Source organism: Haematobia irritans, chromosome 3 (genome assembly GCF_050003625.1).
Source record: "Haematobia irritans isolate KBUSLIRL chromosome 3, ASM5000362v1, whole genome shotgun sequence".
NCBI classification, from domain to species: Eukaryota; Metazoa; Arthropoda; class Insecta; order Diptera; family Muscidae; genus Haematobia; species Haematobia irritans.
The window spans coordinates 177,653,314-177,670,496 of NC_134399.1; positions in this window are offsets into that span (position 1 = coordinate 177,653,314).

Here is a 17,183-nt window from a genome sequence, read left to right on the forward strand (position 1 = left end):
TTCTACCAAAATCAATTTTGATCTAAAAAGTTGACTTGTGCAAATTTCAAATCGATGTATTTACAACGGAGATCTATATCGACTCAGGGTCCGACCCTGTATATTATTGCAAGTACACCATAGGTCTGTGTTATTTTCGTTTGGTTGGTGCAAATATTTGCAATAACTGATTTTATACCCTGTGGAAGAGTATAATAGTTTTCTCCGAAAGCGCCTCTGAAAGATCGGTATATGGTGGAGACCGGGTCTATACTAAACAAGTACGTAAAGTCTAAAGTCGGGCGGGGCCGACTATATTATACCCTTCATCACTATGTAGACCAACATTTGTGTTATCATCTCAACTACTTTAAATTTGCTGGGAGCTATATAAAGGTTTGAATTTCCAAATACATTTTAGAGCCATTGAAAATTAGTCTAAAATATGAAAAAGTCTACCACATTTCCTCAACCTTGGTGTACGTACATATGGGAGCTATATATAATCTTAATCGATTTTGACTAAATTTGACATGCATAGTTAAAATTTCACTTCAATGGGAGTATAACTTTGGCCCCCGAAAGATATATATGGGAGCTATATCTAAATCTGAACCGATTTTAACCAAATTTGGCACACACAGGTTAGGTTAGGTTAGGTGGCAGCCCGATGTATCAGGCTCACTTAGACTATTCAGTCCATTGTGATATCACATTGGTATACTTCTCTCTTATCACTGAGTGCTGCCCGATTCCATGTTAAGCTCAATGACAAGGGACCTCCTTTTTATAGCCGAGTCCGAACGGCGTTCCACATTGCAGTGAAACCACTTAGAGAAGCTTTGAAACCCTCAGAAATGTCACCAGCATTACTGAGGTGGGATAATCCACCGCTGAAAAACTTTTTGGTGTTCGGTCGTAGCAGGAATCGAACCCACGACCTTGTGTATGCAAGGCGGGCATGCTAACCATTGCACCACTGTGGAGTGTAGTGATGGAGCCATGTTTCATCCATTGTCACATATCGACGGAAAAACTCGGGTGTATTATGAGTTAACAGCTGCAAACACCGCTCAGAATCATCAACACGTTGTTGTTTTTGGTCAAATGTGAGCTCGCGCGGCACCCATTTTGCACAGAACTTCCGCATATCCAAATATTGATGAGCCTGATACATCGGGCTGCCACCTAACCTAACCTATCACTACACTCCTGAGTCCAATCGACAGTCGGCTGAGTGGACAGCGACCGGTGAACTGTCTCCGAAGCGTGGAAAGACTCAAAAGTCCGCTGGCAAAGTAATGGCCTCTGTTTTTTAGGATGCGCATGGAATAATTTTTATCGATTATCTTGAGAAGGGAAAACCCATCAACAGTGACTATTATATGGCGTTATTGGAGCGTTTGAAGGTCGAAATCGCGGCGAAACGACCCCATATGAAGAAGAAAAAAGTGTTGTTCCACCAAAACAACGCACCGTGCCACAAGTCATTGAGAACGATTGCTTCCCCACCTACCGTATTCTCCAGATCTGGCCCCAGCGACTTTTTCTTGTTCTCAGACCTCAAAAGGATGCTCGCAGGGAAAAAATTTGGCTGCAATGAAGAGGTGATCGCCGAAACTGAGGCCTGAGGCAAAACCGGAGGAGTACTACCAAAATGGTATAAAAAAATTGGAAGGTCGTTATAATCGTTGTATCGCTCTTGAAGGGAACTATGTTGAATAATAAAAACGAATTTTGACAAAAAATGTGTTTTTCTTTGTTAGACCGGGGACTTATCAGCCAACCTGTTTATCTGCCTACATTCATGTGATTGATATCCTCCCCTCCACCCCCTCCTCAATTCGTGGTATATCTAATGGTAAGATTTGGTAAAATGCTATGGTTTTTAAAATCGCCCCCATTTTCATAAAAAATTTTTTTTGATTTCACGAATGTTTAAGTCGATTTAAATAGAAATTCGACCACATCTCTAACCACTGTTGCGTATTAGCAATGTTAAAGATTTTAATAAAAAAGTATACGCCATCCCAGCCAAAACCTATGCCAATATGCTTGTCGTTATCGTACGAGTACTGAATATGTGAGCAAACAAAAAAAAAATGAGAGATTTGTGGCAAAAGCATTTGCTAATTAAAAATCTACTTCTTATAAAATTGTGGATTTCTGTAGAAATGTACAAGGTCTAATTAAAAATCATTTTCTACAGACAGCTCAATTTAGAAGTTTCACAATGGGTAAATATAAACAGAGGAGAAATTGGGGTAATAATATAATCCTCATAATCGTATCATGGAGTATTAACTTACTCCTCCATGTTGTTGAGCATATTGAAATTGTTTTAAAATTCGCCTCAAATCCAGGTTTGACTGGTTGTAAGCACTTTTTTCCTTTGGAGGGCTAAGGAAAAAAAAGACATTTGCAAGAAAAGAGAAGCAGTCTGGCATATTAGGATGTGCTGAAACTATAGAGATGAACCCTTTGAGATGAAAAAATACCTTTGTCGATTTGGATTGTAGAGGTGACTGATGAAAAGCAAGTCAAAAGTTGCGTGCGAGCAGAGACGAAGTTCTGAGTTGCATTTCGGAATAACAATCTTAAGAGCACTTAAAGAGTTTTATAAATTGAATAGCTTGCATGATTTGAGTTTGCAATGTCCTTAAATAAGTTTAACTCTTCTTTAGATTTAATTTACTTTTAATTCTGCTAGTCTGTAAGTATTGTAATCCATAGACATAATAAATAAAACAAGTATAAACAGCCGTAAGTTCGGCCAGGCCGAAACTTATGTACCCTCCACCATGGATTGCGTAGAAACTTCTACGAAAGACTGTCATCCACAATCGAATTACTTGGGTTGTGGTATCTTAAATCGTTTTCTAAATTGTGAGTTAGTCTATACGTGGTATACATTAGACAAAATAAAAAGTATGTGTAGATAAGTCTGCAAATAATTACGAATCAATATGGGCTATTGCACGGTACGTAGGGAGCCAGAATTGAAATATGGGGGTCGCTTATATGGGGACTATATACAATTATTCTTGATTGATGATATTGATGGACCAATTGTTGTGTGATTGGGGATCGATTTATCGGAGGGCTATACATAACTATATAGATATGGACCTTGTTAGGCATGGTTGTTAATGGTCATATAAATACTAGCACAATGTACCAAATTTCAACTGACTCGGATGAAATTTGCTCCTCCAAGAGGCTCCAAAACCAAATCTCGGGATCGGTTTATATGGGGGCTATATATGATTATGGACTGATATGGACCACTTTTGGCATGGTTGTTAAATATCATATACTACCACCACGTACAAAATTTCAACCAGATCGGATGAATTTTGCTTTTCCAAAAGGCACCGGAGGTCAAATCTGGGGATCGGTTTATATGGGTGCTATATATAATTATGGGCTGATATGAACTAATTCCTGCATGGTTGTTGGATACCATATACTAACATCACGTACCAAATTTCAACCGAATCGGATGAATTTTCTCTTCCAAGGGGCTCCGGAGGTCAAATCTGGGGATCGGTTTATATCGGATTTCGACCAATTTTTGCATGGGAGTTTGAGGCCATATATTAACACCATGTACCAAATTTCAACTGAATCAGATGAATTTAGGTCTTCCAAGAGGCTCCGGAGGTCAAATCTGGTGATCGGTTTATATGGGGGCTATATATAATTATGGACCGATGTGGACCAATTTTTGCATGGTTGTTAGAAACCATATACTAACACCATGTACCAAATTTCAGCCGGATCGGATGAAACTTGCTTCTCTTAGAGTCCTCGCAAGCCAAATCGGGGGATCGGTTTATATGGAGCCTATATAAAATTATGGACCGATGTGGACCAATGTTTGCATGGTTGTTAGAGACCATATACTAACACCATATACCAAATTTTAGCCGGATCGAATGAAATTTGCTTCTCTTAGAGGCCTCGCAAGCCAAATCGGGGGATCGGTTTATATGGGGGCTATATATAATTATTGACCGATGTGGACCAATTTTTGCATGGTTGTTAGAGAGCATATACTAACACCATGTACCAAATTTCAGCCGGATCGGATGAAATTTGCTTCTCTTAGAGGCCTCGCAAGCCAAATTTGGGGGTCCGTTTATATGGGGGCTATACGTAAAAGTGGACCGATATGGCCCATTTGCAATACCATCCGACCTAAATCAATAACAACGACTTGTGCCAAGTTTCAAGTCGATAGCTTGTTTCGTTCGGAAGTTAGCGTGATTTCAACAGACGGACGGACGGACTGACGGACATGCTCAGATCGACTCAGAATTTCACCACGACCCAGAATATATATACTTTATGGGGTCTTAGAGCAATATTTCGATGTGTTACAAACGGAATGACAAAGTTAATATACCCCCCCTCCTATGGTGGAGGGTATAAAAACAAATTGTAGAATGTTTAGGGAGCCACCATGGTACAATGGTTAGCATGCCCGCCTTGCATACACAGGGTCGTGTTTCGTCCAAACACCAAGAATTTTTCGGCAGTGGATTATCCCACCTCAGTAATGCTAGTGACATTTCACTGCAATGTGGAACGCTGTTCGGACTCGGCTATAAAAAAGAAGGTATCTTGTCATTGAGCTTAACATAGAATCGGACAGCACTCAGTGGTAAGAGAGAAGTTTACCACTGTGGTATCACAATGTACTGAATAGTCTAAGTGAGCCTGAAATATCGGAAATATCAGTAACCTAGCTTGTCGAGCAATATCAGAATACAGGAATGTCATCAAAGACTGTATTGTAGAGCATCTGAGGAAGCTGTTAACTGGTTTTGTTCAGAGAAAAAGTCTACCTCAAAACCTTCGGGGTCACATTCGACAGTCTTTTTACGAGGACCTCAAATCACAAAGCGGCAGAATTTCAGGTGTGGATAGCAACTTAGTTAACTACCTGTTGGTGGTCAACTGCAGTAGTGAAATATGCAGCGTCAGTATGGACTCCCCGTACCAGCGATACGCAGTGGGATAACTTACAGACATATCAGAATACTGTGGTATGCAACTCTTACACTGAAAAAAATATTTACGTGTTAATAAAGATTACGCAACCTAAATTTTAGGATTTGAAATTTACGAAATATTAAGGACAAATTTCTTTAAAATGATGAAATTGTAATTAAAATAAAGTTTATAATCGTTGCTTCAAAAAAAAAATATTAAATTTAGGACACAAATTTTGTAAATTTTCGTCCCTCCGTTAAAGTCGCATGTCTTTGAACTAAGACTAATTTTCCATAATGTAAAGAAACACATTTTTGATTCAAAGAAATTGTCCTTACATTAACTGAAATATTGAAACTTTAGATTTAAGATAAAAACGCTTCAAATATAGGCAAAGATTTATTTTGAGGATTTAGCGTCTTTGATTCAAAGCTTTTTTGGAATTAAGAAAATATTGTTTACTTTGAAGTATCCGTTATAATTTGGATTTTTAAACTGGTATTTGTTGTACGTGAGTACCTTTATTAATAAACCGCGAAAAGAGAATGACATTTTGATAAATGAGATCTGTATCCCAATTTTAAGTTTTATTTGTCCTAGATTTAAAGCCAAATAGGTAGCTAAAAAATTTCATTATTTTAAAGAAGCCGCATCTTTGGCTCTGAATCAATAACAAAATCCTTAAGGGAAGGTCAAAATCTTTGGATCCAAGTAAACTTTTTTTGAGTGTAGATACTCCCAGTGTGTAATCATATTTTCAGATTTTGACCACTGCAACGGAGGCAAGTGTTCTCGCCTCCACTATTTCTATAGAAATTTTTGATAAAATTATCTATAGAAATAAAATTGTGATAAAATCTTCTCTAGAAATAAAATTTTGACAACATTTTCTATAGAAATAAAATTTTACCAAAATTTTCTATGGAAATAATATTTTGACAAAATGTTCTATAGAAATAAAATTTTGAAAAAAATGTTTTATAGAAATAAAATTTTGATAAAATCTTCTATAGAAATAAAATTTTGATAACATTTTCTATAGAAAAAAAAATTTGAAAAAATTTTTATAGAAATACAATTTTAATAAAATTTTCTATAGAAATAAAATTTTGATAAAATTTTCTATAGAAATAAAATTTTGACAAAATTTTCTATATAAAATGTTACAAAATTTTCAAAATAAGATTTTTTTTTAAATTTGATAGAATTGCTCTGAAGAAGTGTCCTGATTTCACGGTTGCACTTGTGGTTAGGCGTGAACCACGATACAATTTATGAGAATGTGCTACACGATAGTAAATTTCGCTGTGGCACACGCGTCTTACACCATGAGGCTATTTTCTCATGGAAAACCCTTACTGCGATGTACAGATTGGAGGCTTCCATAGTTTCTTTACTTCCCAGCAAAAAAATTGGAATTTCGTTCTACAGACACAACTTTAAAAGCACTTCCAAAAATGTCCTCCCAAAGATGTTCTTTATTTTAATTCAAATTTTTTTTAATTCAATTTTTTATAACTCGTTTTTTTCATATATTTAATGGTTCATTTTATCTTTTTTTGTTTCAAATATGTTAAAAAACACAGTAAGAATTAATAAAAGGGTACAAATCATTAAAATTTTGTTGAAAAAATGCTAAATTAATTTTAGAAAAATTGTTATTTTTTGAAAATATTTCAAGTCGAACGTTTCTGCACGCACAGAAAAGACATGTTTGGACATGGTGGCCGCATCCATTTAATGCTTATTTAGAGTATGTAATTGTCGCGAAAACCATGTATTTTGTCTTTGTAAAAATAATTTTCGAGCGGAGAAAAATATATGTTGGCAATAAGCATTTGAATAGTTATCAAATACCGCAAACATGTTCTATCATTTAAATGATAGAATTGGAGACCATTATATGGTCAGGAAAATCATGTACCTGACCATTCAATTTTTTACTTTTTTGCAGAGAAAAAAGTATTTTTATAGTTTACGTATAGACATGTATACAACCATTACATGGCCATAAAGACCATGTACATTGTTTTCGTGACCATTTAATTTTTTTGCAGCGACAAGAATTTTATAAAAACATTGAGCAGGTACACACGATTTTCATTTTGCGCGTCAGTCGTGTGTTGATTGTTTCTTGGAATGGACGGAGAATACGGAATTATTGTGTTTTGTGTTAATTTATTTATTCACAAATGGCACGTGGTTTTATGTGAATACAAAAAAGGAAAGTGTAGTTGAAAAAAATGTACCTGGTTTTTGTTCTGCATTTTGATATATGGTATAATTTATTTTTATTTGCAGTTACATGATGTCTGCGTTTGTACATTTGATGGGCACGAAGTAAATATGGAATGATTACTTATTGTTGAAATTGAACCAAACTAGAGTGTGTAAAAATATGTGATGTTTGCTTGCACGACATTATAAATAGAAATAAGCAATGAATTAGTTTATAAATAAATAAAAACAAATAAATAAAGTTGATTTTGTGTTTTCTTTTCTCAAGTGGCGTCCTTTTTTCGACGACGAAAATAGTTTTTTCATAAAAATCAAAACATTTTAGGTTGTGACCATGTTCTTTTAACTAGAAGAAAAACATTTTTGACGAATAACATAACATTTTAGATCGTGACCATTGTCTTTTAATGGAAACAAAATTCTTTTTATCAATATAATAACATTTTAGATGAGGACAATTGTATTTTTCTTAGAACCATGTTCATTGAGCCAACATGGTTGCAGGTTAAAATGTTACATGGTCGCCGCAAAAATAGTTCCTATCATATTATTTTGCTCTTCGAATATGATTGTGACAATCATGTTTCTTCTCTGCGTGTGACAAACATTAGAATGCATTAAAAATCATATTAATTATTATTAAAAATCATAAAAATGTCCAAAATACTGAATTATATTAAACCTTAAAAAAGTGGTGAAAATTCAGTGCAACGGCTGTTGAAATGGTGGACATCCGTGATATGACAAGCCCAAATTAAATCCATCGCTTCTACCGCAAATTTTGTACCACTTCCTGGTCCAAAGAGAACATATGTACTACTTTTTTGGAGAAGCTTTTTTGGCTGAACTCTAATGGTAGTAGGTTAAGGTTCACCCTAATATCTCGGACAAATATCAATTTACGTTTTCCTCCTATATTGAAGGGTAATAGCCCACAAAGCGGAGATCTACTTAAATATTTCAAGTGTTTATTGTTATACTTTTTACCCATAGGGTTAAAGTGTTTCATTTTAATTAAAAAAAGGAAGAAAATTAATTTCGCATACAATAAAAGTCATTTTAATTAACTTGAGGTATTATCATAAAAATCTCTGAAAAACCAAATGTTGATACAAATAATTTGGCATGAATTGCTTGTTTCCTGTTTCATAAAATCAGGCTGCTAATGGCAAAAGCAAAGAATACGCGCGCCCACACACACTCATATGAGGTTTTCTCTTTTGAGATATGCATGTGTATAGACCACCCATAGAGGGATACATTTAAGCCACACCATAATAATGTTGCCTTGGGTTTCTGAGCATAATATGAAAATCATGCGTCTTACATATAAATGCAGATTTTTTTTATTACCTTGGCTTTATAAGGAAATTGCATATATATTTTATATAGACAAAAAAAAAACAAAGCATTTCCCTGTTATTATATGTCGCCTTATTTCCGTTTCTCCATTGTATGTGTTCGTTAACTTGAAACACTTACTGTACAATCGCTTGGGTATAGTCTTGGATGTTGGAAGGCGCTCTTGTATTGTAAGTACTTCATTTTGTGGATATCAAAAGACAATTAAAAACAATTTCCACAGCAATGGAAAACGAATGAAAAGCCATTGAAAACAGTCAAACAAGGACTCATACAGCTGAACACAATCACATCAAACCATCCAGAAACAAACTTGGTATCCATTCATGTTAAAAACAAACGAAAATAAAAACAACGAAGCCATACATTTGTAGTAAAACAAAAGCCTTTAATTCTAATGTTGAAATTCTCCATGATAACCATAAAAGAGCAAGTACAGCAGGAAATGCAAAAAAAAAAAGAAAACAAAAAAATCAGTTTAAGAGTAAAACAACAGGAAAACAAAACGAAACGAACCAGACTCAACAACAGCATACTTTATTTCCTTCCTTTAGTTTGCTCGAATGTTAAGTGAGTACACAAATGGACCCATATACAATAGCAGTTTGTGTACGGATGTTTGTGTGTAAATCACTCTCTGTTTTTCTCACGTATTCTGTTAAGCGACATTATGTCTGGTGATTGTGACAATGGCAATATCAGTTTTCCGTGCTAACTGAATTTATACAGAGAGAGAGAGAGAGAAAGTGTATTGTTTTTGTATACAGGGAATATGAGGGTGTTCAATAGATGTTCTTACTCTCATCGTCTGATGTAAGAGTATCGAAGAACACTCAATAGAAAATTTTGTCAAAATTTTATTTCTATTAAAAAATTTGTTAACATTTTATTTCTATAGAAAATTTCGTCAAAATTTTATTTCTATATAAAATTTTATCAAAATAGTATATTTCTATAAAAAGTTTTGCCAAATTTTATTTCTATAGAAAATTTTATCAAAATGTTATTTGTATAGAAATTTTTATCAAAATGTTATTTCTACAGAAAATTTTGTCAAAATTTTATTTCAGTAGAAAAATTTGTAAAAATTTTATTTCTATTAAAAATGTTGTTACCATTTTATTTCTATAGAAAATTTTGTCAAAAGTTTATTTCTATAGAACATTTTGTCAAAATTTTATATTTCTATAGAAAATGTTGTCAACATTTTATTTCTATAGAAAATTTTGTTAAAATTTTATATTTCTATAGAAAATTTTATCAAAATGTTATTTCTATAGAAAATTTTGTCAAAATTTTATTTCAGTAGAAAATTTTGTAAAAATTTTATTTCAGTAAAAAATTTTGTCAAAATTTTATTTCTATATAGAAAATTTTGTATATAGAAACAAAAAAAAATGTATAACATATAGAAAATTTTCTCAAAATTATATACTGTGTAGGAAATTTTCTCGACCACTTGAATATTTAGAAGTAAATTTTCGTTGATAAATACAAGGAACTCCGAACTCATATCTCCAGCATTTGAAAGACGATCACAAATCTCTTGATGTTGTGGTTCAAAATCTTGATCTTATTACAACTTGCTGGATTTGATAAAATTTTAAGTTTTAAATTATTACTTATTTTCTACAGCATAGCATTTTGTCAAAATTTTTATTGCTACAGAAAATTTCATCAAATTTTTTTATTTCTTTGAAAATTTTGTCAAAATTTTATTTCTATAGGAAATTTCTTCAAAACTTTTTTTTATAAAAAATTTGTCAAAATTTTATTTTTTGAGTAGAAATGTTTTTTCTTCAATTTTTTCCAATAGAAAATTTTGTTAAAATTTTATTTCTATAGAAAATTTCGTCAAAACTTTTTTATAAAACATTTTGTCAAAATTGTATATTTTAATAGAAAATTTTTTCAAAATTTTATTTCAATAAAAAATTTTGTTAAAATTTTATATTTTTACAGAAAATGTTGTCACAATTTTATATTTTTACAGAAAATTTTGTCACAATTTTATTTTATATATATAGTTAATTTCGTCAAATAGTAAATTTTGTCAAAAATTTATTTCTACAGAAACTTTTGTTAAAATTTTTATTGCTACAGAAAATTTCTTCAAAATTTTTTATTTCATAGAAAATTTCGTCAAAATTTTATTTCTATAGAAAATTTCGTCAAAACTTTTTTTATAAAACATTTTGTCAAAATTGTATAGTTTTATAGAAAATTTTGTCAAAATTTTATTTCAATAAAAAATTTTGTTAAAATTTTATATTTTTACAGAAAATGTTATCACAATTTTATATTTTTGCAGAAAATTTTGTCAAAATTTTATTTCTATATAGAAAATTTTGTATATAGAAACAAAAAACAAAAAAAAATTATATAGAAAATTTTCTCAAAATTATATACTGTATAGGAAATTTTCTCAACCACTTGAATATTTAGAAGTAAATTTTCATTTATAAATACAAGGATAGTATTTTGTTAAAATTTTTATTGCTACAGAAAATTTGATCAAAATTTTTTATTTCTTAGAAAATTTTGTCAAAATGTTATTTCTATAGAAAATTTCTTCAAAACTTTTTTTTTATAAAAAATTTGTCAAAATTTTATATTTTAGTAGAAATGTTTTTTCTTCATTTTTTTCCAATAGAAAATTTTGTTAAAATTTTATTTCTATAGAAAATTTCGTCAAAACTTTTTTTATAAAAAATTTTGTCAAAATTGTATATTTTTATAGAAAATTTTGTCAAAATTTTATTTCAATAAAAAATTTTGTTAAAATTTTATATTTTTACAGAAAATGTTGTCACAATTTTATATTTTTACAGAAAATGTTGTCACAATTTTATTTTATATATAGTTAATTTTGTCAAATAGTAAATTTTGTCAAAATTTTATTTCTACAGAAAATTTTTGTTAAAATATTTAAATTTTTTATTTCTTAGAAAATTTCGTCAAAATTTTATTTCTATAGAAAACTTCGTCAAAACTTTTTAGTTCTATAGAAAATTTTTTGAAGTTTCTCATAGTTGAATTGAAAAAACTGTAAGTTTTTTGGTAGAATACTACCAACTGTGGGAACCTTGCTTGAGAAACTGACAGGCATTGACGGAGCTACACTGAAAAAAATATTTACCTAATATGGAAGATTATGCAACTTAAATTTTAGGACTCAAAATTTACGCAATGCTAATGGCAAAATTCTTTAAAACAATGACATTTTAATTAAAAGAAAGTTTATAACCCTTGCTTTAAAATTTTTTTTTTCATTAAATTTAGGACACAAATCTTGAAATTTTGCGTCTCTATGCTGAAGTTGTAGATCTTTGAAGTAAGGCAAATTTTCCTTAAAATAAAGAAAAACATTTTTAATTTAAAGAAGTCGTCTTTAACCCAACTGACATATTGAATTTTTACATTTAAGATAAAAACGCTTCAAATATAGGCCAAGACTTATTTTAAGGATTTGCATCTTTGGTTTAAAGTTTTTTTAGCATTAAGAAAACTGTTTTTACTTTGAAGTACCTGGTATAATTTGAAATTGGAATTTGTTTGTACATGAATACTTTTATAAATATATCGCAAAAAGAAAATAAATACTCGATGAATGAGATCTGTGTCCAATTTTAATTTATTTAATCCTAGATTTAAAGCCAGGGTGGTCCGTAAAAAATTTCTTTATATTAAAGAAGCCGCATCTTTGGCTCGGAATCAATACCAAAATTTTTAAGGGAAGGTCAAAATCTTTGGGTCCAAGTAAAGTTTTTTTTTTAGTATAGGTATAAGTCCCCCTAGACAATACACTGAAATTTTCGTCTCAAAACCTTCTAATGAATGCAGTGGGTAATAAAATTATTCACGGAAAAACTCGTTTGGTTCTAAAAATTTTATCTTTCCACTAATACTTTGGCAGATTTCCGAGTCAAAGAAGAATAGAATTGCAGCAAGGATACAATTATGACACATTTAAATTTGAGTTTTGGTTTTGGTTTCGGCTATTACAAAGAAAACGTAAGTAAATTACAAAAAAACAATTAGTCGTTGATCACAAATATCTGCTGAATTAGGAACGAAAGAGTCCTATTTTGCAGGACTCAAGAAAAGATTATCAATTTAAATAAACGATACACTGAAAATTATCGAGACTTTTCCAAATTGTTCCGTTTAATTTGAATACTTAGGGAACCAACCTAATAGAGCAGTTCATGGCCTATGGATGCCTTATGACGAGGATGTGTATATGCATTTGGAGAAGGCAGCTATATTCCTGTTCACAAGTAAGTCTAATATTTACCAGTATAGAGAACAGAGGTTTCTGGGCAAGATCATAACAGCATCCCATAGGAATAACTAAGGTCCAGGCAGTTTAAGAGCCCAGACGCGATATTTCGAATATGAGGGAGAGGACGCTACTGAGTTTCTACCTCTTGGAACTAGATATTGGAAATTGATTCCGAGTGGTGGTCTACAATACAATCCTGTAAGTGGAAGTTTGGGCTATAACAGAATATGTGAAATGGTACAGCAGACGCAGCTGACACATAGATGGCGTCGCATATTATTTTTATATAGTACCAACCTTCAAATGATTCATGTCAAAATTTGACATCTGTAAGTCAATTAGTTTGTGAGATAGAGCGTCTTTTGTGAAGCAACTTTTGTTATTGTGAAAAAAATGGAAAAAAGGAATTTCGTGTTTTGATAAAATACTGTTTTCGGAAGGGAAAAAATACGATGGAAGCAAAAACTTGGCTTGATAATGAGTTTCCGGACTCTGCCCCAGGGAAATCAACAATAATTGATTGGTATGCAAAATTCAAGCGTGGTGGAATGAGCACGGAGGACGGTGAACGCAGTGGACACCCGAAAGAGGTGGTTACCGACGAAAACATCAAAAAAATCCACAAAATGATTTTGAATGACCGTAAAATGAAGTTGATCGAGATAGCAAGGGCCTTAAAGATATCGAAGGAACGTGTTGGTCATATCATTCATCAATATTTGGATATGCGGAAGCTCTGTGCAAAATGGGTGCCGCGCGAGCTCACATTTGACCAAAAACAACAACGTTTTAATGATTCTGAGCGGTGTTTGGAGCTGTTAACTCGTAATACACCCGAGTTTTTCCGTCGATATGTGACAATGGATGAAACATGACTCCATCACTATACTCCTGAGTCCAATCGACAGTCGGCTGAATGGACAGCGACCGGTGAACCGTCTCCGAAGCGTGGAAAGACTCAAAAGTCCGCTGGCAAAGTAATGGCCTCTGTTTTTTGGGATGCGCATGGAATAATTTTTATCGATTGTCTTGAGAAGTGAAGAACCATAAACAGTGACTATTATATGGCGTTATTGGAGCGTTTGAAGGTCGAAATCGCGGCAAAACGGTCCCATATGAAGAAGAAAAAAGTGTTGTTCCACCAAGACAACGCACCGTGCCACAAGTCATTGAGAACGATGGCAAAAATTCATGAATTGGGCTTCGAATTGCTTCCCCACCAACCGTATTCTCCAGATCTGGCTCCCAGTGACTTTTTCTTGTTCTCAGACATCAAAAGGATGCTCGCAGGAAAAAAATTTGGCTGCAATGAAGAGGTGATCGCCGAAACTGAGGCCTATTTTGAGGCAAAACCGAAGGAGTACTACCAAAATGGTATCAAAAAATTGGAAGGTCGTTATAATCGTTGTATCGCTCTTGAAGGGAACTATGTTCAAGAATATAAACGAATTTTGAAAAAAAATGTGTTTTTCTTTGTTAGACCGGGGACTTATCAGCCAACCTGTTAGTAGGCAATTCTGTACGATACCGAACCCTAATAGCGTGCAAATTTGGGATTAATGAATGCTCAGAATATCGTGGATTTCACATCATATGGGTTCGTGAAACAAAAGCAAATGAAATAAACGCAAATGAGCTGGCATCACCATCTAGGTTATAGTGGGTAGTAGACCAGAAGAGTAGGCACTGGTGAAAGATAGACCGATGTGGAACTATGTGAGTTTCGGTAGTACTACGAAAACTGTAAAAACAATACTCAGAAAACTACTGAAGTTTATTAAGATTATATATTAGATAGTACCCATAACCCGTTCCAAAACTTTTGTTTTCATACACTATATAGAGGTTATTCAATACTCCTCAAATCACCGTGCATTATTATACTTCTAGGGTATGATTGTAGTATCATTGTGTATTTACAATAAAAGCCAACTCATTCCCCCACACCCAGCTTTTACTCACACAGTTATAACCTAAGACAATAAGGACACCATTTACATATTGTTTGCTCATAAGCAATTAATGACGATGCTCGCAGTATTGTCGACGGCTACAAATAATGATGATGACAACAATCATGACGATGGCGATTGCAGAAGGGTACGATACGGGTGGAGGTGGCATATGGTCTTTCTGGTGGGGTAGTAGATACTATTCCCAGTAACGTTAATGTAGTATAGAAGGATACTTGTATCATCCGAGTATTGGCTACCAGCACCATTACCAACGCCATCAACACGACAAAAATGCTATGGTAAGATATGATATCGCTTGGTCGGCAGGCAATAGGAAGGAAGCACATATTTTAAAACATTACTGGCAGGAATTTCTTTTATTTGTCGTTTAGTCTTTCATAGCAATTTTAATAGGAAAATAAAGCTGGCAACACAATCACATTCATATAAAAGGAACACATTCACACATATATACCAACAAGTTCATATATACTAGAGGAAAAGCTATACAAACATTGTACACTGTATTGTTGTTTATTGTATAGGGCCAACACCTACGCCACCACACCATCAACATTACCATGTATTAGCTATTGTACGAATGTGTAAATATATCCATGTTGTATTAATCGACAAAGAGAAAACAAAAGCATAGATATATAACAGAATCATTTAGATTCATACATGTACCAGAGGCAATGATACAAAGGATACATTGTACACAGCTGTCTATGTGTAAAGGTTTATTTACACACACTGCCACATGTACGTTATTCCTTAAAAGTTAACTTGTAGATTAGGGGTGTTTCTTTAATAGGGTACAAACATTTCAATAGATATGGAATTTCGACAAAAATTCTTATACAAATGCAATTTTGACAAAATTTCCTATAGAAATGAAATTTTGATACAATTTCTTAAGGAAATCAAAATGTTGATACAATTTCTTAAATTTTACTACAGTAATGAAATTTGGAGAACATTTTCTACAAAAATGAAATTTTGAAAAAATTTCTGATAGAAATTAAATTTACAAAAAATTCCTAAATTCCTGAAATTTTAAGAAACCTTCCTATAGAAATGAATTTTGAGTAACATCTATATATATAAAATCAAATTATGTTTGTTTATTTGTTTGTTTGTTTGTTTGTTTATTTGTATGTTCCGGGTTGGCGCGAAAACGGCTGAACCGATTTACTTGAAACTTTCAGAGATCGTGGGGGGCACTCATGTGCTGAAAATAGGGTACCTCATTTTTTGACATATGGTCGCGGAGAGGAACCTCCCCTTTGTCCGACTTTTTGAAAATTAGACCAAAGTTGACCGATTTGCTTGAAATTTTCATTGAAGGTTGGTGTTGGCATCTAGACAAAGATCCGCTACTTTATATTTCGATATTTGGTGGCGGAGGGGGACCACTACTTTGTTCGACTTTTTTTAAAGTACAGTGAAAAAACTAAAATTCTCTAAATTATCTGAGATTTACAGAGAACATGCGGTGCGGTTATGGAATTAATTTGGGGTATCCGATGATTTCATATGTGGACGGCGAGGGTGACCTCCCCCTTGTCCTACTTTTTGAAACTTGGAACAAATTTATGCGATTTGCTTGAAATTTTCATTGAATGTTGGGGTTGGCATCTAGACAAAAATCCGCTACATTATTTTTAGATATTTGGTCGGGGAGGGGGACCACCCCTTTGACCGACTTTATTTTTAAAGTACAGTGAAAACAAAACTAAACTCCCCCGACTGAAATTTTACGGAAAAAATAGGTGAGGTTATGAAATTTAAATCAGGTTCCTGATTTTTTAATAAAAATAAAAGGGCATAGGGAGACATCCGCTTCTCTTATGTACATACAGAGAAACAATTTAACTTTACCGAGTTACTTGAAATTTACAGAGGACTGGGAAGAGGTAACGATTATTAATAGTTAATACCTGATTTTGTGATATTTGGACGGAAGAGAGGCCGCCCCTTTAGGCTTATAATTTGCTTGACATTTTCTGGGACGTTTACAAAAGATACGCTACATCACTTTTCGATATTTGGTCGGGGAGGAGGTCCTCCTCTAAAACTGCAAAAAAAACAACAATTCTTAAGTTTTCTTGAAATTTACAAAAAGTTTCAAGAATTTTCAGGGAAGGTTAGGGGTGCTATTCACCACGGTGTTTGTCGATATTGTATCGGGGAAAGTGACGTCCCTTTAAAACAATAGAGGAAAATTTAAACATCTCCGATCTACTTGAAATTTACAGGGAAAGTGGGAGGAGGTGATTAAATTTATACATGATTTTTAAATTATTATATGATTTTTCGATATCTGGTTGGGGAAGGGGAAAATTGAAATAAACTTTGTCGAT